At 29.4% G+C, this 16,115-nt stretch overlaps 1 protein-coding gene and 1 long non-coding RNA gene across 3 annotated transcripts in view; both read left to right on the top strand.

Moving 5' to 3' along the window:
* Nucleotides 1–16,115, top strand: part of LOC138942932 (integrin alpha-PS2-like) — a 200,563-nt gene that overhangs the window by 91,676 nt on the left and 92,772 nt on the right. The gene's annotated exons all lie outside the window — the stretch shown is intronic.
* Nucleotides 12,989–15,241, top strand: LOC138942933 (uncharacterized). Its single transcript, XR_011448402.1, has 3 exons — nt 12,989–14,463; nt 14,818–14,896; nt 15,186–15,241. It is a non-coding gene; the product is annotated as an uncharacterized lncRNA (long non-coding RNA).

Below are 16,115 nucleotides of genomic sequence, written 5' to 3' on the forward strand. Positions count from 1 at the left end.
AACGGTAATCGAAATCGAAGCGAATAATGTATGTGACGCAAATGATTTCGGCAAGAGCGTCGCGATTTCACCTCGCTTTATCGCTTTAATAATCGTAAGCTTATTAATTTTATAAATCTAATGCGTCAATCCTTGTAGCGGAGATCATGTAGAACAATGTCTTTCTTGAATAATATCGATATCCTTAACGGTAATCGAAATCGAAGCGAATAATGTATGTGACGCAAATGATTTCGGCAAGAGCGTCGCGATTTCACCTCGCTTTATCGCTTTAATAATCATCATCTTATTAATTTTATAAATCTAATGCGTCAATCCTTGTAGCGGAGATCATGTAGAATAATGTCTTTCTTGAATAATATCGATATCTTTAACGGTAGACGAGATGTAAGCGAAGAATATGTTAGACGTGAAGAACTTTCTATAATTTACCTCTTTGCTACCTCTTTACTACCTCTTTGCTTATCGTGTTATCCTGATACTTTTGCGGATTTAGAAGCATTAAATTTCCCGTTTTCTCTAATTTACCGCTTCGCTACCTCTTTGCATATCGTGTTATCCTTATACTTTTGCGGATTTTGAAGCATTAAATTTCCCGTTTTCTATAATTTACCGCTTCGCTACCTCTTTGCATATCGTGTTATCCTGATACTTTTGCGGATTTTAAAGCATTAAATTCCCCGCGTTCTATAATATACCTCTTTGCTACCTCTTTGCTTATCGTGTTATCCTGATACTTTTGCGGATTTTGAAGCATTAAATTTCCAGCTTTCTTTAATTTAACTCTGTGCGACAGAGTTCTAATAAAATAAAACATTAACATAAATTATATACACACAATATACTCTCTCTTTCTCTATCTCTTTGACATATAATATAATTATATATATATGTATATATATATATATATATATATATATATATATATATATATATACGCACGTGTATTAAATTTTAATTTATTAATTGTATTTCTCTAAGATTTTCTATTTGTCAAGTATGATCTGTAATTATTTTCTATACAGAATCTTATTATTCCTAACTAATTTTTGATATTATTACCAAGTGACTTATAACTTTATTATTTAATTAATTAATTATAAAGTTGTCTTCTAATACTAATAAATTATTTTTTAGTTTAAATAAAAATATTAAATTGCAAATTTAAAGAAATTTTTTAAAAGATAATAAATTAAAATATAAGAATTATAAAATATATTATATATTAAACTTTGAAGGTTTAGAGTTTTTATTAACTTAAAATCTTAAAATAATTTAAATAAGTAAAATTATTAAAGATATAATTATTCTAAAATATGTTAATAATAGTAATTTTTTATAATTAATAAAATTAAATTCAGAATAATAAATATTATTAAAAAGTTTAGATTTAAAAATAAATAAAAATACAGTTATATTTATTAAATTAATGTAAGTATACATTAAAATAAAAGAATTTTAGGGATTCTAGATAGATTAAGAGATAATATTAGGCATATTAAATTAAAATTAATATAAGAGTAATTATTAAAAAAAAAATTAGAGTATAGTTTAAAATGAGGAATAATAAGGCAAATAATAAATAAGATTAGCCTATAAATAAATATGTAAATTAATCATAATAAATTTAAAAAAAAAATTAATATTAATATTCATCTGGTTTGGTTAATTGATGAGTATGTTAATAATATTTTAAAATTAAGTAAATTAATTATTTTAATGGTAGAGATATATGAAGATGAAAGAATTAAAAAATATATGAATAAATTATTTATTTCAATAATTGAAAATATATAAAATGGAGTAACTTTTGAATAGTTAATAAGATAAACAATGTATTTCATGGCATAGTTAAAGATATTGAAGGTATTCATAAATGAAAAGGGGGAATTCTTAATTTTAATATTAAAGATATAATAAAATTTAAAATAAAAAAGTCATAATTGTTAAAAAATAAATTATTAATTATTAAGGAAAAAATTAATATTAAGGACGCTATAACTTGAATAATATAATATAATAAAGTTCCGAACGACGCGTTAATTTCTTAAAAAATTACTGTGATTTAAGAGATAGATTCATTAGACGCGAATGACCCAGGAAAAGACGTCGCGATTTTCGCCAGCTTAATCCCTTTAATAATCGTAAGCTTATTAATTATAAAAATCTAATGCGTCAATCCTTGTAGCGGAGCTCATGTAAAACAATGTCTTTCTTGAATAATATCGATATCTTTTACGGTAATCGAAAACAAATCGAATAATGTATCTGACGCAAATGATTTCGGCAAGAGCGTCGCGATTTCGGCCCGCTATGTAGCTTTAATATAATCAAAGTTATATTTATTTACGACTTTATATACGGCTGCTCCGCCTTTAATGAACACATCGTAGAAAAAGATACAATTCGTAAGATATTAATGGCGTAATTTCAATAGCACGCAGTAAAATAATGTAGTTCCGAACGACGCGTTAATTTCTTTAAAGATTGCTGTACTTTAAGAGATAGATTCATTAGACGCGAATGACCCAGGAAAAGACGTCGCGATTTTCGCCAGCTTAATCCCTTTAATAATCGTAAGCTTATTAATTTTAAAAATCTAATGCGTCAATCCTTGTAGCGGAGCTCATGTAAAACAATGTCTTTCTTGAATAATATCGATATCTTTTACGGTAATCGAAAACAAATCGAATAATGTATCTGACGCAAATGATTTCGGCAAGAGCGTCGCGATTTCGGCCCGCTATGTAGCTTTAATATAATCAAAGTTATATTTATTTACGACTTTATATACGGCTGCTCCGCCTTTAATGAACACATCGTAGAAAAAGATACAATTCGTAAGATATTAATGGCGTAATTTCAATAGCACGCAGTAAAATAATGTAGTTCCGAACGACGCGTTAATTTCTTTAAAGATTGCTGTGCTTTAAGAGATAGACTCATTAGACGCGAATGACCCAGGAAAAGACGTCGCGATTTTCGCCAGCTTAATCCCTTTAATAATCGTAAGCTTATTAATTTTAAAAATCTAATGCGTCAATCCTTGTAGCGGAGCTCATGTAAAACAATGTCTTTCTTGAATAATATCGATATCTTTAACGGTAATGGAAATCAAAGCGAATAATGTATGTGACGCAAATGATTTCGGCAAAAGCGTCGCGATTTCGGCCCGCCATGTAGCTTTAATATAATTAAAGTTATATTTATTTACGACTTTATATACGGCTGCTCCGCCTTTAATGAACACATCTCAGAAAAAGATAGTAAAATATTGATTGTGCAATTTCAATAGCACACGATACATAAAATAATAAAGTTCCGAACGACGCGTTATATCTCCTTTCTCTATATTAGATCGTAATATCAGAACAAAGTTATTATTTCAAAATTTTTTGATCATTGTTGATTAAACGTGTGTTGAATAGAACGGTTACGAATCGAGCGGCGCGATTATTAATTATATATATTTGCTATATACGAGCCAATTTAATCGCACGTTTTAATAACTTTTAATCGCGATGTGACAAGCAGTCATTTACCATTAGACAGAATGTAACTAGACTGTCATTCGATATTTATTTTTGAAAGAAAAGCTGCGCAATATTCAATATACTTTTATATTAATATTCAATTACTTTTATATTAATATTTAATATACTTTTATATTAATATTGCGTAGTATTTCTCGATACGCGGTCGCGACGAGAACTCGGACGGTATATCTTAAATTATTAATTACTGATTATATTAACTGATTATATCGCTAATGTTATCAGATCAAAGTTGTAATATTTTAGAACTTGCCGGTCATTGATAAAACATACCGAACTGATCAAATATAGTCGTATTTAATATGCATTTTGATAATTGTCAATGGCGAAGTAAATTTTCCGCATTAATGGTTTCTTAAATCGTGTATATATAATTTCATAGATTGAAATCTATCACGACTCGTTGCTAAATCGTATTTTGTTCGAATATCACACATTTGACAGATATTTACATATATAATATGTTCTACTTACATATTCATATTCGTGCACAGTCGTATTATCATAACGAGCGGATATTAATTATTAATAATAGAGATAGCATTGTTTTAAAATATTTTAAATTGTCGAGTACCGAGCTTTTGTAACTGTATGCGATTATTCTTTTCCTGTCGTTTCCCTGTCGCAATATAAAAAATTGCGCTTTGCGTGTGATTAAAAATCAGGATTGCCGCGCGATTGTATTTTGCTCATTAATGCGTGCGTGATCATAATTAATTGTGTTTCGCGAGTGAATGTGAATGCCATTAAAAAGAGGAGGACAAAGAAGTGAGGTGGAGGAGGAGGCCCGGGGAGGCATCGGGCAACGGCGGAGTAACCGTGGGGTGAGTAGTATAAAATTTATTTAATTTCTTATTCGTAAAATATTTTGATTGCTTGTTTCTCATCGCGATAAAGTCAATCTTTTTATATTTATTATTAAGCAATATAATGCAATTAATTATTGTTCATTATTTTTCCCACTTTGAAATTGATATATAACTTGCTCGAAATCTTCGGCAAAAATTGCTCATATGTATAATCATGTATAAAATATTGTGTAATCTATAAAAATTGCAAATTTCATTTTTCCTTAAAATAATGCGGGAACAGTGTTTATTTTTACAATATTATTTTTGTATGATTTATATATATTAACGATAATGACGCGTGTCGTTTACTTTGATAATTGTGAGAGCAAATTTCTTATATATAATTATGGATATTTTGTATATAATTATACGTTGACAATTTTTCCTGGATAATTATTTCAAACATTTTATATTATTCTATTATTATAAGTTTTATATAATTTGGTTATATTTATGTTTTACAGATTTCAACATGTGTACTACAACTCCGCTGTTGCGCATCGTACCGGTGAGTCAAATTTCAATCTCGAGGTAATGAAATTGTAACAATTATAATATATAGATATACATATATATGTATGTAATATATGTATAAAATAACAAATGTGAAAAAAAGGGTCAGAGTATTTTTAAAAATATAATTTTAATAAAATATCAATTAGTAAATATATAAATGTAATTTAATATTTGACGTTAAAATATAAGGAAAAAATGGATATATATATTGTTTAATATAATTGATACGCTAAGAAATCTTGATCATCGAGTAAAGAATTTACATAAGTACAAATTCATTACCATATTTCAATATCAAAAATTTTATATTTAATTATATGAACGAAAAATATATGACCGTGTTTAATATTAGCGAATCTTAAATTTTCGCTGCAAATACAAAATGAATATTTTCAATAATTATATTGCACTGCGAATTTTGGGACTTACTGCTATCTGCGCAAAAATTTCAATTAATTCGTTTGTTAGTAAATTTATTAGTAAATCGAATAATTATATTTAAACATCCTATGCGCGTTATATCATGCGTTGTATCGTCGAGAGCATTATGTGAAACCATGAGAACATTTGTGTCGTTGAGCAAAAATTGAAAACATTGCGAGCAGGGTACAAGATCGAGGGGTGCTAAGACAATACCTCGTGGAAAAACGGATAAGAAGAAACGCAGCAGGAGGGGGCGGGGGAAGCCGGGAATGACAGAACGAGTAGGGGACGCGAATGCGCATCCCTGCCGCGGAGTCACATACTTTATAAAACGCAGTCGTTACACCGATGTCGGAGACATCGTCGAAATAGGGAGAACGTGTACGTGTGTACGTTGGCGCAAAGAAGGGGGACAGACTGGCCGGAACATATGCATCCCTTCGTAATATATCGTAGAAGAACGTCTCCAGCCGATAAACCTCCACGGAAATGAGCTTTTTTCGCCCATTTCTCTCACCGGTATGCTCGCGCGACCGCTTCCTCGCAATTTTCGATCTGTCTCTCTTCTCCCTCCATCCTTTGTCTCTTACTCGCGAAAGTCGATTTTTCTATTCTAGTCTGTGATCCAGTGACAAAAGATTTTCCTATAGATACTATTTAGATAGACGGAATAAAATTACGAAATAAGCAAGGAATGAGCGATATAAAACGTCTGTTCTATTTATTTGCAAAATTATATTTTTCGCTCATATTTTATATATTTTTTACGTGTGATCACAAATGGAGACAACTAAATATTTCACTTGCAACCTGTGCACACGACCGTCTCTTACGTCTTCATCTAACAATGTACGACAAATATTCCTTCTTTTATTACATCTTATTTGCATCTTATTTAATCTTGCGTATACTTTAACGTTCACCAATGCTGGTGAATCCAGACATGTTTGTCTGCCTACACTGCGTACGTTCCGTTGCGGTTTTGCATCTTTTTTTTAGCTATTTATTCCTTACACTAGATTCTTCGATATCTATAAAACATTTAATTCTTGAGTTTCTATTGTTTGAACTATCATTGTTACTAATTTTATATAAAATGCATCACAGAAATCATTTGCTTTTAATCGTAGACACTTTTGCACAAATATCAAGTCAATTTTATCTTGATGAAAATTAAATGAGATTCACACTTGTCATAAGTTTTTACTTTTAAATATTTTAAAAAAATTCTATTTTAAATATAAAATATGAGCTACAAGTGTTTTTGTTATAGCTAATTACAAAATAGATTTTATCGTCTATTTAGATTCCGTAATTTATAATTTGTTCGATCTCTTTAATTTTCACTGTTGTAATTTTTATCTATTTAAAATTATAAATATCGAGTTTTGCCGCGGTGATTTTTATTTTGAATATAATTTCTCTTGCAAATGTAAAAAATGCCGACGAAAGATCTAATCTGACAAAATTAAACGTAAATTTTAATAACGTAAAAACGTAAGATTTAAATTTGATCGAATTATCTGGCAATTACATATATTCTCAACAATCATAAAACATGAGAGTAATGTTAGTTTTACCTTTACTTTAGGGCTTGCTTTCATCTTAGGAATAATTAATATTCCTAGCGAATTTATTGCGGAAGCTATGGTTGTACTTGATGTTGTTATTACATCTGAATCTATCATCTGGCCCATTATTTTTCCCGTTTCCTTGAACGTATCAAGACAAGTAAGTAACTCAAAATAATACGCAATAAAGACGTGAATCAATGAATATAACATAAGTTTATGTTCCGTTTAATAATATAGTGGGTTATTATATAATATAGTAATCTTATTATTCAAGATAAGTTGTGTTTTTTATATCTTAAATTTTAATTCTAATATATAATACAATATTTGATCTTATATATATATTCTCTCTTATATAAATTCTGAATACATTTTATTTTTTAACTTTTTTAAAACCATTGTTTTAAAACCATTATTCTTTATATCTTAATTTTCTCATCTATTTAGAAATGACGATATAACGATGAAGAGATGCAGTCATATAAACAAATAGCGATAATAAATTAGCAATTTCCTGAAATTTAATCCAAGTGTATAAATCTGTTAAAATAAAGATTTGTAGAGGGATATTGCCTTATGTACATAAATAATTAATTTCTTATAAATAAGTATTTTATTTATAAAATATTTTGAGTATTTATGTTAAAATAAAAAACCAAATTAAGACAAATAACATTAAAAAAAAGAATGGCATACATTATAATTATGCCACAATCTAACATTAATATACACATATCATATATAATTATTTAGTAACAAGTTATTTAATTTATATATATACTTACACACACACACACACACACACACGTGTGTGTGTGTGCAGATTCTTTGTATATTTAAAAAGATATATTTGTTTCAATAAATTTTTAAAATAAATCTACATATTCAGAACCAAATTTTATCGTCCAAAATGTTGAAATTTATTTATGTGGAACATGTAGTCGAATTACAGTATATTCAACTTGCATTTCTACAGGTTGATTCTTTTTATCTTGAGTTTTCATTATTGTTTTTAAATTTAACAATATACATATTTGCATATGTTAATATATATTATTATGCTAATATGTCTTTTGAATTAAAATTATACATAATCTATGTTACGATTTTTAATAAAAATGTCAAATACCTATTGATATAAGTTGTGTTATTTATATCTTGTTGTAATGCACAATATAGTTTAATGTTACATAAATTCTGGAAAGTTTTAACTTTTTAAAAAACTTTGTATCTCCAATGACATTGTGATAGTTGAATTATGAGTGGACGAGATTCGATCTTTCATTACATTAAAAAATTACGTTGCGCATGTGTATTGCTTTGTTACTTTCATTCAATTGCGATCTGTGCAAAAAAAAAACCATCCATGATAATTTCTACAGATCGCCCATAATTGTTTGTTTGATCACAAAAGATAAATACTAATACAATTGCCTGTTTTATCTGTCTGTGGCGTCAATTTTTATTAGAAGACTTTAATTAAAAATTTTATATTCATAATTGTAAACATACACACAATTTATTATTTTATCGTAAAGCATCTTTGAAATTATACTTTAAACTAAACTTTGCTTATAATATAAATAAGATTAATATTTCTTTTCTGCAACATATAGTTGTGTTTTAACATTGCCATTTGAATTGCTATTTTACTCTATGTGTGTATGAACGTGCAAATAAAAATAGTTTATATAATATAAAATATTCTAAATTGAATTTTGCAATTATTCGAAATAAGGGATTAACATCAATCACAAAACGTAGCATGAAAATTCATTAATATGAGATATATATTTTGATATATATAATAATAAAATAACATAACAGCATATTATATTTTACATAATTCTAATAGCAAAAATATTACTTGATGAAATTTTTCTCACAATATCATATACATCATTATTACCATAAAAGCTCACAATAATTGAGAATTCTGCAGAATATATCATACCATAATCACTTACACATAATTTTTTTATGCCATATTTTATTTTAAGTGCATTTTAGTCTTAAATATTATAGCCCAAATATTAAAGCAAGTTCCTTAGAGATTCTCTCAAATATACTCTCTATTGTAGAAAGCATTACGTCCATTAGATCCATCTAAAATGCAAGAAAGTAAATAAAATTTAATTTTTACTTTATTTATATAAAAATATAACCAAAATATATAAATGATATTGTGGTTATACAATATATTCTTTATTATTGACATATTAACAATAAGTATTACACAATTTTTTACGTAAGGATTTTCTTATTTAAAAAATAAAAAACTTACTATTAGCATTTGATATTATTTTTACGAATTATTTTATATACACACAATAATACAGTTTTCGCATATATATATACAATATATAATTTTTAACAAAAACATGAAAAAATATGTAATACTGTTTGTTTCATGATATTATGTGAAGAGAGAGGAAGAGAACATTATTAATTAAATGTACAGTATACATATAAATATAAATTAATAAATATAAAAAACCAAAAATTATATATTATATAATAATTTTATACCTTAGATCGTGAGAGAGGGAGCGGAGCAGAATTTGCTTCAACTATTGCATCAGCTATAGCTATAACATCGGAAATCGAGACAACCGTCAAAACGGCAATTAACAAAAATAGATATACTTTTGTATTCACTGTTGCAAATTTACGTGCGACTTCTTTGCTTATCGTGTTCTTTTGATACTTTTGCGGATTTCGATGTATGCAATAAAATATTCATTTTTTAAATGTCGTCAAAATAGCCCTTTGACAATTACATTATATATATATATATATATATATATATATATATATATATATATATATATATATAATGTAATTGTACATAAAATATTTCGGCAACGACTTTTCAATAAAATGTTATTCAGCCTTGGTGGCGTAAACATTGGCGCGCTGTTGTTTACGTATCATGATTTTGTTATTACTCATACAGCGACACTTGAATAAGAACTATAGTGGGGTGAGACGCTCCGTCGACATCAAATTCCTTTCTTATGTATCATTTACACGACGACATCCGCGCAGTAAAGTAGCTGTGCGAGACGCTCCGTCAAATTCGTTTCCTAAACGCGATCGCGACAAGTACCGGAAAATAATTTGATAAGATAATTATTTACTTATCTTTTAAATACATTACCACAATAAGAAATAATTATTTCTTCAAAAATAAAATTTGAAATTAAATATATTTTCGACGCTTTATCGTTTGACTTTTAACAGCATCTAAATATGATTCGGATTAAGATCGAGCAATTAAACAATCGATTCGCAAAATCGAGTAATTAATACAAGACTTCGCGATACATCAATCGTTTAATAAATATAATTAATCATAATTTAAAATATATTTTGTAAACTTTAATATTCCCCGCGTGTATATATATATATATATATATATATATAATATAATTGTACATATAAAATATTTTGGCAACGACTTTTCAATAATATGATACTCGGTCTTGGCGGCGTAAAAATTGGCGCGCTACACCCACAGAAAAGATTTCCGGATCTAATGCTATTACTCTTCAATCTATCATAAAATAGGATCGATATAGCGACAATCATATTTATTATTGAAAAAGGAATATTTTAATCTTAAATGGAAAATTCTTCAATCTAGAATAAAATGCCTAGTAACGCCACCGCATATCAGTTTCGCGCCGGCTATTGTGGCGCTAACATCAAGTTATTCTAAATGCAAGAATATATAAGCTTAGATTTGTATATGTTACTCTTGTCTCAAGATAGTAAGACAATCTTATTTAATTCGAAAGAGAAGAAAAGGAATTATTGATTTAATTTTAAAATTGGTTTATTTTTATACTGCATAAGGTTGTGATACGATTAAATATGTCAAGAATATTTTTTGTCTCGTTATCAGAAATCCTTTCTGAGAGTGTATTGTTTACGTATCATGATTTTGTTATTACTCATACACTTGAATAAGAACTATAGTCAGGTAATTTCTCTACAATAAAGTTATTCATTATTAGTATTAAAGCGTGTAATGTAATATTGTTGAAAAGTTGTTGCGGGAAAGAAAATATAATCAGAAATTTATATCGCGCTATGACTGGCTTCATAGCGCGATATAAATGTGGACGGTATACGCGCTTTTAGGTTCCTATATATTTTTTGAGATCGCATCGTCTTTTCTCAGAAAGATCCAAAATTGATACAAGACATAAAATATGGTTTTCGGCCTTGGCGACGTAAACATGAGCACGCTATTATTGTTAACGTATTATGGCCTATCAATCGCACGGCGACACTCGAACAGTAAGGTAGTAAAGCGCGAGACACTCCGTCAAATTCTCTTTCTGAACGAAATCGGGAAATAATTTGATACGATAAATATAAATTATCTTTTACATATTTTAAATAATTATACCGCAACAATAAATTTCGAGGCACGTATTTCGCGTGATGTGTATTTGTGTTACATTTAATCAAGAGTTGAAATGATAGATATCAAAATTGTAAATGTAAATTGTTTTGTCGCAATGTTTCTTTCCCTTTATAAATAATAATTATTTCTCTAAAAATAATTAAGATTCAATTATATTTCGTCCGTTCTGCTTTTTCATTTAACTTTTCGACGATTTAAATATGATACGGATTGAAAACGTATAAAAAAATAGTCGAATCGCAGGTCCGAATAATTAAAATGACGATAAGTTTCGAGACATATTAATTTATTAAATAATTGATCTATAATTTAAAATATTTGTATAGTTTAATATTCCGCTTGTTCATAATACGCAAAATATATTTTCGGTTGCGAATTATCAGTAACATAATATTCGGCCTTGGCGGCATAAAAATTAGCGCGCTATTATTAAGGTATTACTACTTATGGTTAATCATTGTCACGGCGACACTCGAACAGTAAGGTAGTAAAGCGCGAGACATTATAAAATTCCTTTTCTAAACGAGGTCGCAACAAGTATCGGAAAATAATTTAATTCGATAAATAAAATTAATTATCTTTTATCTTGTATAGCCTAAATCCTAAATAATACATAATTATATCGCAACGATAAATTTCGAGGCGCGTATTTCGCGTGAAAATAATTTAATTCGATAAATAAAATTAATTATCTTTTATTTTATATATCTTAAATAATACATAATTATATCGCAACGATAAATTTCGAGGCGCGTATTTCGCGTGATATACATTTAACCAAGAGTCGAAGTGACAGGAATCAAAATTGTAATTTATTGTTTTGTCGTAATCTATTTCTTCCTTTGTAAGCAATAATTATGTCTTTAAAAATATTTCAAATTTAATAATATTTTGTCCGATACTTTATCGTTTAACTTTTCGACGATTTAAATATGATTCGGATCGAGAACGCGCGATAAAATAGTCGAATTGCATCCGTCCGAATAATTAACGATAAACTCCGTGATATATTAATTGCTTGCTAAATAAATAATATATAATTTAAAACGCTTGTATAATTTAATATCCCGTTTGTATATACGTCATATAGTGCGCAAAATATTTTCGGCTGCGAATTATCAATAACATGATATTTAGCCTTGGTGGCGTAAACATTAGCGCGCTATTATTAACATGTTACGGCTTACGATCTTGTTATCATTTATACAAGGATGCTCGAGCAGTAAAGTATTGGTATAAGACGCTCCGTCGAATTCTTTTTCTAAACGCGACCGCGACATATATCGGGAAATAATTTAATATAATAAATAATTATTTATCTTTTACATATCTTAAATAATACGTAATTATATCGCAACGATAAATCTCGAGACACGTATTTCGCGCGTGACGTATACACATATAATCAAGAGTCGAAGTGACAGAAATCAAAATTGTAAATTATCGTTTTGTCACGATTTTTTTCTCTTTTTATAAACAATAATTACTTCTTTAAAAATATTTCAAATTTAATAATATTTTGTCCGATACTTTAGACTAATCTCTCAATTATAAAATATATTTTTCCTCTCTCTTAAGTTATATATTATATTAGAAAATTATATATTGTATAAAATAACCCTCCATGGGTACACCTTGACGTGGTGGAGTGGCTTCAGTACCTGGACGGTATGCCTTAAGGTCCTAAGGGTCCTCGAGGTTTACTGTGAAGGGGAAACCAAGTACCCAGCGTCGTCGTTGCTGTCATCGTGCCGCGGACGGCCCGCCGTATCGTTGGTGCTGTCATCGTGCCGCGGATGGCTTGTCGCGTCGTCGGCACCGTCATCGTGTCGCGGACGGCTTTCGCGTCTTTCGCGTCGCGTGTCCGTACAGCATTGCCACGAGTCGCACAATGGCTCATATGTGGCACGCGCATTTGTGCGTTGAACGCACATTAGTGCGTCGTCGTTGCCGTCATCGTGCCGTACGAGCAACGATGCGTCGCGTTGTCGCGGTATCGCGTTTTCGCGTCGTCGCGTCTTCGCGTTGGACTTTTATCTCGTTTTCACGATTGTAACCGAGGATCATACTTTGTTGCCGACTAAATGGGATGTCTCTCAGCGTTGCAATCGTTAATATATTAATACCTATTAATATAATTAATTTTATATTAATATCAGTTAATATTAATTCTATATTAATATTATATATTATATAAATATTTATGTATTAATAAATTTAATATATTAATGTAGGCGCAACGTTAAAACGCCTCAGTATCGCGGCTGAGGTGAATGCCGGCCGCGTAGCAACGTATGTTCGTGCATAGTATAGATGCATGTTCGCGCGGTTAATCTTGAACTTCGGTTCGAGAATCGGCTGTTGAGGGCACGTTCTGCTCCGACGAACGGTTCGGCCCGAATCGGTTAGAGTTCGGTCGATTGTTTTGGAATCATCGTTAATGGGTCCCTTCTCTTGTACCGTCTAACAGCACATTGTAGAAATACTAACATGTTTGGCATCTGAGGAGTCGGCTGTTCTAATTAGGTTCGATTTTCGCTCGCTAGAGAAGTTGATCTCCTGCTTTCGAAATGCTAGATTGTTAGCACGTAGAAGGTGGGTATCTTCATTCTCGACCCGTCTATCAGCCTTACGATAAACCCGGCTCAGTCTGTATGATAGAGACTTGGTGGTTCGTATGAAATCGTTCCTAACGATGTTCTAGTCGGCCCTCGATGGGAGCAGGCGCGGGTCAAGAGTCGAGCGAACCCCATTCGCGATTATTCCATCGATCGATTTCGTCTTCTTCCGCTTCCGCTTAACCTTTGCTCGAAGTAATCGGTGAATTCCCGACCTGTCGACTCGAAGTATGATTCTCACGTGAAGCGGGGTTCGATCGTGCCGAAATTCGAAAGTGCGGGAGTGTCGTTTAAAGTATCGCGCGTATAAGTGCGGAAGTAATCTTTTAATAAAAGTGCGGGAGTGCCGTTTAAAGTATCGCGCGTATAAGTGCGGAAGTAATCTTTTAATAAAAGTGCGGGAGTGCCGTTTAAAATATCGCGCGTGTGAATCAACCTGAGAGGAGGAGGAGGCCTAGGAGAGGCATCGGGCACCGATGGAACAACCCTATGGTAAGTAATTTGTTATTTGTATATTAATTATTTATTAATTGCGTACGTACAATTTAATTTAAATAATTAATCGCGTAATTTGGCTTTTTATTTATATGATTTAGACAAGAGAGAATTAGAGAAAAAGATTTTTATATGAAAGCTATAATCTTATAAAAGTTTTTACTTTTAGATTATAGCTTATGTATGGAATTATTAGTAGTAGTGTTTTTTTCAAAATTTATAAGATTGTTTTATTAATCTGCATATTATTATATCCATCGAATGTAAAATTCAATGTGTATAATAAATTTTTTAAAATATTAATTATTTTGAGTATTGCTACAATTTGCATCTTCTATTTGTATGTTACAGATCAATGTAGTGACCGTGACATTCTGAGAGGAGGAGGAGGCCTAGGAGAGGCTTCCTGCATCGGCGGAGCAACCCTAGGGTGAGTATTTATTATTTGTATATTAGTTAAATTAGTTAAAAGTCGCGTACGTGCATTAATTCGGTCTTATTATTTGAATGAATGAAACAAGAGAAAATTGGAAAGAAAAACTTTTACATAAATCTTATAAAAGTTTCAATGTGAAAGAAAATCTTTTTATAATTTATAAAGTTATTTATTTATATAAAGTTTCTTTGTTAGTATTGTGTATTCATCGGATGTATAAATATTTCGAAATATTAATTATATTTCGCCGCTATAATTTGGATTTTATATTTATATGTTACAGACAACGTAGCGACGTAGCCTCAAGACCAACAACTCCGCTGTTGCGCATCAGTGCCGGTGAGTGACAAACTTTTATTTAATTTTAAAGTAACGGATTTATAGACATTGTAGATATAGATTGTAGATTGTAGATTGTAGATAAATCCATTGCTTTCAAATGGATGAGCTAAAACAGTTGAATGGAATAATTTTTATTAAGGTCTCTTGTGTGATATGCATTGCATCTATTGCAAAAATAAATTAAAGTCCAAATTAAAGAAGGAAGATTATAAAAAAAATATTTTATATATTATATATTATATATTATATATTATATATAAAATATTATATATTTTTTGGATATAAAATTTTTTTTTTTTTGATTGATAAATTCTGTTTCATTTGTTTAATGAAGACATTAAAATAATTTTATTAATTATATAACATAGTAATAATTTATTCATGTATTCATGCATCGATTTTATACTAATTTTGTTATAGCCCATTCATCTATATTATTATATCAATTAAAGTTTTACTTTAATTGATGTAAAGCCAAATTATCGATCTATTAAATTATATAAAATATAAATGCTTTATTATTTTTATTTTAATATAAATTATATATTATTATAAATAATATTATATTATTATAAGAATTTCAATCAATTAATTTTAATTGATAACTTGGCATTATATTAATTAAAGTAAAGTTATATTAATACATGACAAACGACCGTAACGTCTCACGATCGTAAACGAGCGTAAATTTACGCTCATTCACCGGCGATGATAATTAGCCGGCAACGGAAGGAATTTCTTCCTTCATTGATCTCCCATAAAGGGCGAAGCTACATTTCTGACTAAATAAATAGTCATAATAAATATGGCCAGGATGAATGAAAGGTAAGTTCAACTGGCCCAACGGAAGCAGCATATGGTAATTCTATTA

Source organism: Polyergus mexicanus, unplaced genomic scaffold (assembly GCF_030449975.1).
Source record: "Polyergus mexicanus isolate NDT 795.1 unplaced genomic scaffold, iyPolMexi1.0 SCAF_24, whole genome shotgun sequence".
Taxonomy (NCBI): domain Eukaryota; kingdom Metazoa; phylum Arthropoda; class Insecta; order Hymenoptera; family Formicidae; genus Polyergus; species Polyergus mexicanus.